Source organism: Triticum dicoccoides, chromosome 2B, assembly GCF_002162155.2.
Source record: "Triticum dicoccoides isolate Atlit2015 ecotype Zavitan chromosome 2B, WEW_v2.0, whole genome shotgun sequence".
In the NCBI taxonomy this organism is placed as follows: Eukaryota; Viridiplantae; Streptophyta; class Magnoliopsida; order Poales; family Poaceae; genus Triticum; species Triticum dicoccoides.
This window is the reverse complement of record NC_041383.1, coordinates 617,532,863-617,540,877: the sequence shown is the minus strand read 5'-3', so window position 1 is coordinate 617,540,877 and position 8,015 is coordinate 617,532,863.

Sequence of the window (8,015 nt, the reverse complement as noted above, 5' to 3'; positions counted from 1 at the left end):
GCCCCGCGCCCCGCACCTCCGCCATCGTCCGCCGCCGCCCGAGTCGGCCGGAGCCGAGCTCCGCCGCCTCTGCCGCGCCTCCCCGTCGCCCCTCTGCCTCGCCCCGGACCGGATCCGGCGAGATCCGGCCGGAGGAGCCCCGGATTCGCCTCCCCGGCCCCGTCCCCGACAGCTCCGGCGACCTCACTCTGGCGAGCCTCGGTACCCGTGCCCGTTGACTTTCTCCCGAGGTGAGAAAACCTCTAAGTCCCCGAATCCGCTAATATTTTCGTGCCATCTTCATGCCATTGTATCTCTACATCCGTAACTCCGTTTCGTGCATATAATATGTCAAATTGTTCGTCTCGAAGAGTACATAATTTCATTTCATTGCTTCATATTCATTTGAGCTCATCTTGATGCACGAATCATCGTCGTAAGAGTGCTTCGTGATGTTTTCTGCTGACTGTTATCAGAACGAGCTCTTTTGTCATTTTTGCCATGATTGATGTGTGCATCCTATGAGGTTGATGTCTACATGTGTTTTGAACTATGCCATGTCTTCTTTACAGAGGTGCTCACCATGTATTTTTGTGATCAATGTATTACAGAGGTGCTCAAGCATGCAAACTAGGCATCGTGATGTTGCTGATTTTAGCCCCTGTTCTGTTGTTATTTTGATGCCATGTAAACTTGATGCTACAGAGAGATCCATGCATATTTTGAGATACGTCAGTAAGGGGCCCATCCCGCCGCCGCCGGACCCCGCCGCCGGCCGTCCCGCGCCGCTGCACCGGACCCCGCGGCCGCGGTCGCCGCCTCCATCGCCCGGGCGCCGCCGCGCCTCCCCGGCCCGCCGCCACGGGGCCCAACCGCCTCCGCCGCTCGCCGCCTCCTCCCCGGCCCCGAGTAGGTTGCCCCGCGCCCCGCGCCTCCGCCATCGTCCGCGGCCGCCCGAGTCGGCCGGAGCCGAGCTCCGCCGCCTCTGCCGCGCCTCCCCGTCGCCCCTCCGCCTCGCACCGGACCGGATCCGGCGAGATCCGGCAGGAGGAGCCCCGAATCCGCCTCCCCGGCCCCGTCCCCGACAGCTCCGGCGACCTCACTCCGGCGAGCCTCGGTACCCGTGCCCGTTGACTTTCTCCCGGGGTGAGAAAACCTCTAAGTCCCCGAATCTGCTAATATTTTCATGCCATGTTCATGCCATCGTATCTCTGCATTCGTAGCTCCATTTCATGCGTATAATATGTCCAATTGTTCGTCTCGAAGAGTACATCATTTCATTTTATTTCTTCATATTCATTTGAGCTCATCTTGATGCCCGAATCATCGTCGTAAGAGTGCTTCGTCATGTTTTCTGCTGTCTGTTATCAGAACGAGCTGTTTTGTCATTTTTGCCATGATTGATGTGTGCATCCTATGAGGTTGATGTCTACATGTGTTTTGAACTATGCCATGTCTTCTTTACAGAGGTGCTCACCATGTATTTTTGCATCGTGATGTTGCTGATTTTAGTCCCTGCTCTGCTGTTATTTTGATGCCATGTAAACTTGATGCTACAGAGAGATCCATGCATATTTTGAGATACTTCAGTAAGGGTGTTTTGAACATGTGGTTATTGTCTATCCATTCATGCCCTTTTTTGAAATTATGGAGTAGTCTAGCATGTCATTTGCGTGCTCTACTTTTGCTTCAAAATGTTTCCTGGCAGATTGTTTACGTGTTATTCAATTTGGCCAAGCTTGTTGTAGTTGATCCTTAAATGCTATGGACTTGTTCTTGACTTGGTTTGTTACATAAATATGTCTTCTTTATGATGCTATGCTTATCTTGTCATGCAATGACTTGTGGTGAGTGAATCGAGCTTGTTAAGTAGGGTACATGATGTTGCTGTTTTGCTAGGCTAAATCTGTTATTTCGTGATGCTATATAAACATGTTGCTACTAATCATTCTATGCATAATATAGAGATGTTCTATAAATATGTCTTGAACTACATGTCATGCTCTATCCATTCGTGCCCCTGGTTGCATTTATAGGTTGCTGTAAATTGTTCATATCTTGCTCCAAAGTTACTTCATAATGTTGCTGTCAGCCTGTTAACTTTAAGTTCACTTGTTTCTATGCGATTTTCTAGTGATCCATGCACCCTATGACCTTGCTATTGCCATGCTTAGCTTCACAAATATGCCTTCTTACTATTGGTTGCCTTGCCATGCCATATGTTTCTCTGTAGTGAGTGGTACAAGCTCATTAACATGCCTTCATAATTCTGTTTCTGCCATGTTTGAATCTGTAATATAACTTGCCATGTTTACATGGGTGCCATCATATTTTCTGATCCTTTTTGGCTTATGGTCAGTAAGGGACTTTTGATCTATGCATTTAGTAGTATCATGCCATGCCTTTGTTTGCCATTATAAGTTCCTGTAACATGTTGTTTGATAGCTCTGAACATTGCATCGTGATGTTATTTTCTGCAAAGTCTGGATTTGTGATAACTTGCAATCTTACCATGTGTGTTTGAGCATGTTCTAGTGATTTCTGGAGATAGCTCAGTGTTCATCTTTTGTTATGCTTTACCTGTACATCATGTCCATGCCTTTTGATATTATTTTGAGATGCTGTAGCTTGTTGTTTTGATGCCTGCAATATGCCTAGTTGCTGTTTTGGACAGATTGTTGCTATAACTTGTATAGTGTGTGTGTGTGTTGAACCGTTGCTCCGTTTTGAGTGTGCTCTATATGAAACTTGCTTAGAATTGCATGTAGCTTCATATTATCATGTTGCATCCTTGTTTTGAGGTGTTTGCTTGATGTTTGGGTGCATTTTGCATCAATGCCATGTTTAACTTGTTTTGCTCATATCTTCTAGGCCGTAGCTCCAAATCTAATGAACTTCATATGTAACTTGACTAGAATCTCGTGTAGATCATCTTTGTGCATCTTAACTTGCTGTTTAACAACGTGAACATAAGGTTTATTCAGATCTGGACCAATTTCGAAATATGCATATGAGGACTTACCAGAGTTGTTATGTGTTGTTCCCGGCCTCATTTAAACTTGCCTTGATGTGTTGTTCTTGTTTGCATCATCTCTTGCCATGAGTAACTTCATGTAGCTTTGTCATGCATCAGGCTTGTTTGTGCATCATGTCATGTTCATGTGTGGTGTGTTTACCTTGTTGTGTGCTTCTTTTCGATAGTTCCTGTTTCGTTGCGATCGTGAGGATTCGTTCGTCTACGCTTGGTACTTCTTCGTGGCTTCATCTTCTTCATGGACTCGTTCTTCTTCCTTGCGGGATTTCAGGCAAGATGACCGCTAACCTGGATCTCACTACTATCATTGCTATGCTAGTTGCTTCGTTCCATCGCTATGCTGCGTTACCTATCTATTGCTCTTCAAGCCTCCCAAAATGCCATGAACCTCCAACCTTTGACACCTTCCTAGCAAACCATTGTTTGGCTATGTTACCGCTTTGCTCGGCCCCTCTTATAGCGTTGTTAGTTGCGGGTGAAGTTGAAGATTTCTCCATGGTGGACAGGATTTTGGTTGGGATATCACAATATCTCTTATATTATTAATGCATCTATATATTTGGTAAAGGGTGGAAGACTCGGCCTTTTGCCTAGTGTTTTGTTGCACTCTTGCTACCCTAGTTTCCGTCATACCGGTGTTATGTTCCTGGATTTTGCGTTCCTTACGCGGTCGGGTGATTTATGGGACCCCCTTGACAGTTCGCTTTGAATAAAACTCCTCCAGCAAGGCCCAACCTTGGTTTTACCATTTGCCTCACCACCACCTATACTTTTCCCTTGGGAGTCGCTCTCTCGAGGGTCATCTTTATTTTAGCCCCCCCGGGCCAGTGCTTGTCTAAGTGTTGGTCCGAACCGGGTAGACTACGGGGCCACCTCGGGGCAACTCGAGGGCTGGTTTTACTCGTAGGCTGACCTATCCGGTGTTTCCCTGAGAACGAGATATGTGCACCTCCTATCGGGATTGTCGGCGCATCGGGCGGCTTTGCTGGTCTTGTTTTACCATTGTCGAAATGTCTTGTAAACCGGGATTCCGAGTCTGATCGGGTCTTCCTGGGAGAAGGTCTATTCCTTCGTTGATCGCGAGAGCTTGTCATGGGCTAAGTTGGGACACCCCTGCAGGGTATAATCTTTCGAAAGCCGTGCCTGCGGTTATAGGCAGATGGGAATTTGTTAATGTCCGGTTGTAGATAACTTGACACCAGATCCGAATTAAAACACATCAATCGCGTGTGTAGCCGTGATGGTCTCTTCTCGGCGGAGTCCGGGAAGTGAACACGGTCTTTGGGTTATGTTTGATGTAAGTAGGAGTTCAGGATCACTTCTTGATCATTACTAGTTGACGACCGTTCCGCTTGCTCTCTTCTCGCTCTTATTTGCGTATGTTAGCCACCATATCATGCTTAGCCGCTGCTGCAGCCTCACCACTTTACCCCTTCCTTTCATATTAAGCTTTGCTAGTCTTGATACCCATGGTAATGGGATTGCTGAGTCCTCGTGGCTCACAGATTACTACAACAACAGTTGCAGGTACAGGTTTTGCGATGATCATGGCGCGAGAGCGATGCTTGCTTGCGTTGAGTTCTTCTTCTGCTTCTTCGATCAGGGGATAGGTTCCACGTCGGCAGCCTGGGCTAGCAGGGTGGATGTCGTTTGAGTTTCTGTTTGTGTTTCATCCATAGTCGGATGATGATTATGTATGATGTATTGTTGTATTCGTGTGGCATTGTCTGCCTCTTGTATGTATCCCCATCTATTATGTAATGTTGATGTGATGATATCCACCTTGCAAAAGCGTTTCAATATGCGGGTCTATCCTTGGTGGGACCTTCGAGTTCCTTTTGGATAGGGTCACATATTGGGTGTGACAAGTTGGTATCAAAGCGTCGACCGACCTTAGGAGCCCCCCTTGATTGATCGTGTAGTTTGGCCGTTGTTGAGTCTAGAAGAAAACTGTTTTATGAGTCTAGTTATATCGGAGAGTAGGAATTCTTTTTACTCCTCTGCCCCTTCGTCGCTCTGGTCAGGAATCTTGACATAGGTGTTTTGAGTTACTTCTCTTCCCCTTCAAATTTTTCTTTAGGATCACACAGTTGTTTTTCCGATCGTTGTTCCTCAGCTCTTTTCATCCGGTGCATTTCTCGTCAAGTCGACTCGAGCCTCTTCATCTTTGAGTTCAATCCTCAGTTGTTTTCTTTCCCACCCGCCCTCCCTGTTTTTCTTCTTGGAACCGGAATCCACAATCGAGTATCCATTCTACTCATGCGAAGTTTTTGCTCTCTCTAATCAATGTTTTCAACCGGTGTTTTCTCTTCAAGATATTCGTCATTTCCCCTTCCAAGTTGATTTTGTTTTCCCGCCCTCCCACCCTCTTCTTCCTGGAGTCTGACTCTCTTTCGACCATCTATTTCATTCGTGCGGAACCTCTTCAGTCTTTCGTAAATTATCTCAACCGGTGAATTCTCGTCTCGGTGGACATTCTTCATCTCTTTTTCGATGTACTCAATTCTAGTTTTCGGTAGTGATAATATTCTTTTCCTCGAAGTGTTCTCCTTGCTCCTTTGCCTCTCGCCATTCAATCATTCCGGAGTTCGGAAGACATCTCAGGAGATTCGTCTGTGTTTGAATTAATTCAAGGTTGTCACCTCATTCAAATATTTCAATTGTTCGGGTGCATCATCTATCTGTTCAACATCCTTTTTCAACGGTGTTTTCTCTTTAGTGGGCCCTAACCCACAGGTCTTTTCCCAGGATCTTACCCGACTCTTCTAATTTTTCCGGAGCTATTCCCAATTCTTTTCGAAGAGTGACGTAAGAATGGATTTCATCAGTCAGATGCTTTTCCAAGATCGCGTTCAAATTCTTTTCATTGTTGGCTCAACCTCTTTGCTTTCTATTCTACCGGAGTACCTTAGTAATTTTGGTGCTGTTTCTCGTCGTCATTTGAAGATCGAAGAAGAGTTGTCCTTTAAGTCTTGCCCGTTCTCTAGAATATTCGTGATTCTAGCTTCATGTCATCCTCTCAATTTATTTCAATTGTCAGATATTCCTTTTATCAACCATCCGGAGTATGCCAGGAGTTGTTTTTTTGGAGGCCATCGTTCCAGAAGAATTCTTCGACCTCACATTTCAGCTTCCGTTATCCAATTATCCCGGTGATTCAGACTCTTTCATCAGTCATTTCCGAATTCTAACGGTGGTTCGTTCAAGATTCTTTTCTTTGATTATCATTTCAATTCATTCGTTCTTCTCAATCCTACCGGTGGTTCATGAAGACTTTCTCAAGTTTTGTGCTATCCCTTCTCAATCTTTTTGAAGAAGAATAAGTAGTATGCAAAAATCCATTGCTTGTCATCAATTTAATTTGATGAAGGATGAGCATACAATAAATCTTATTCTTATTTCATTCAAGTGATTAATCTCTTCCTTCGGAGTTTGTTCTTAATGAATAATTTCTAGTTCCAAGTGTTTTCATCTTTTCTTTTCCCGGAGTTCAAATTTCCACGACCATTTCGTCGGAATCTCCGTCTAAACCATCGCAAGGCTCATCTTATTCTTTCATCCTTCATTTTATCTCGTCATTCTTTTGTTACCGGAGTTCTTCATGGTGGTTCTTCATGATTTTATTCATTTCTCAAGTGTTCATCAAGATTCTTATCGAAGGAGCTCAAGTATCTTTCCTTCTTGCCTTTCATAGCACAAATAATTCTTCATTTTCTTCTAGAGTTCATCAAGATTCTTGTCAGTGGAGTTCAAATATCTGTTCTTCTCGCATCTCGAAGTGCAATTAATTCTCCGTATTCTTTGAAGAGGAATTTTGCATTTCTTCGTTCCTCTCAGCTATCCAATCATTTCTGTTTGTGGTTGGTTATCACCTCATAATTTCTGAGATGTTATCCATAAGTCCACAACAAGCTTATTCTTTCGTTGTTGAATTTTCTCAACAACTCCATTCATTCCTTTCTTCTAAGTTCTTTTCATTCAATTCTATTTCAAATTCTTTCCGAAGGTCTTGTGTCATGTCTTCATCAAGTATCTTTCCATCCTATCCAGTTCGTGTTCTATTCTTTCCTTGTTCAACCGGAGTGCTGCCTAAATCCTTTCAGTCTTATTCGTTTTCTTATCTCGTTCTATCCGGAGTGATTTCATAGTCTATCTGATTCCGTGAGTTTTCGATTCCCGTCATTCTTGTCGTTCCTCTCTTCTTGTCGAGTGCTCTCGATTCTTTGCTTCTTCTCCTGAGTTCTTGTTTCACCTGATCCCTTTTTCCCTTCCGTCTCGGTCCTAAGATCTCGGGACGAGATCTCTTGTTAGTGGAGGAGTGTTGTAACGCCCCGGATTCGTTGCGCCAGGTGTCTGCCAGTTATTCACCGTCGTTGTCATGTCATTTGCTTGCGTGTTGCATATTGTCATGTCATCATGTGCATTTCGTTTTTGCATACGTGTTCGTCTCATGCGTTCGAGCCTTTTCCCCGTTGTCCGTTTTGCAATCCGGCGCTCCTATGCCCTCCGGCGTTCCCCTTTTGTCTCCTGTTGTGAGTGGGTGTTAAACTTTCTCGGAATGGCCCGAGTCTTGCCAAGTGGCATGGGTTTACCACCGGTAGACCGCCTGTCAAGTTTCGTGCCATTTGGAGTTCGTTTGGTACTCCAATGGTTAACCGGGTAACCGTAAAGCCCCTCTCTCTTTTCAGCCCAACACCCCTTCCAAAGTGGCCCAAAACCCACCTAACTCCCCTCCATGATCTCGGTCGTTCGATCACGATCGTGTGGGCGAAAACCGCTCCTCATTAGGACTCTCCTAGCTCCCAGAAATCTATTTATAGCCCCCTCCCCCGAAATTCGTGGATGAAAATCCCCCCGAAACCCTAAATTGCTCTCCGCGCCGCCGGACACGTCCGGTCCGGCCAGACAATGTCCGCACCGCCACGCCCCAGCCAATCCGGACCCGCCGCGTGCCCTCCCGCCGGCTCTCTCTCTCCAGCCCCGCTGCCGGCCCGCGCGGCCC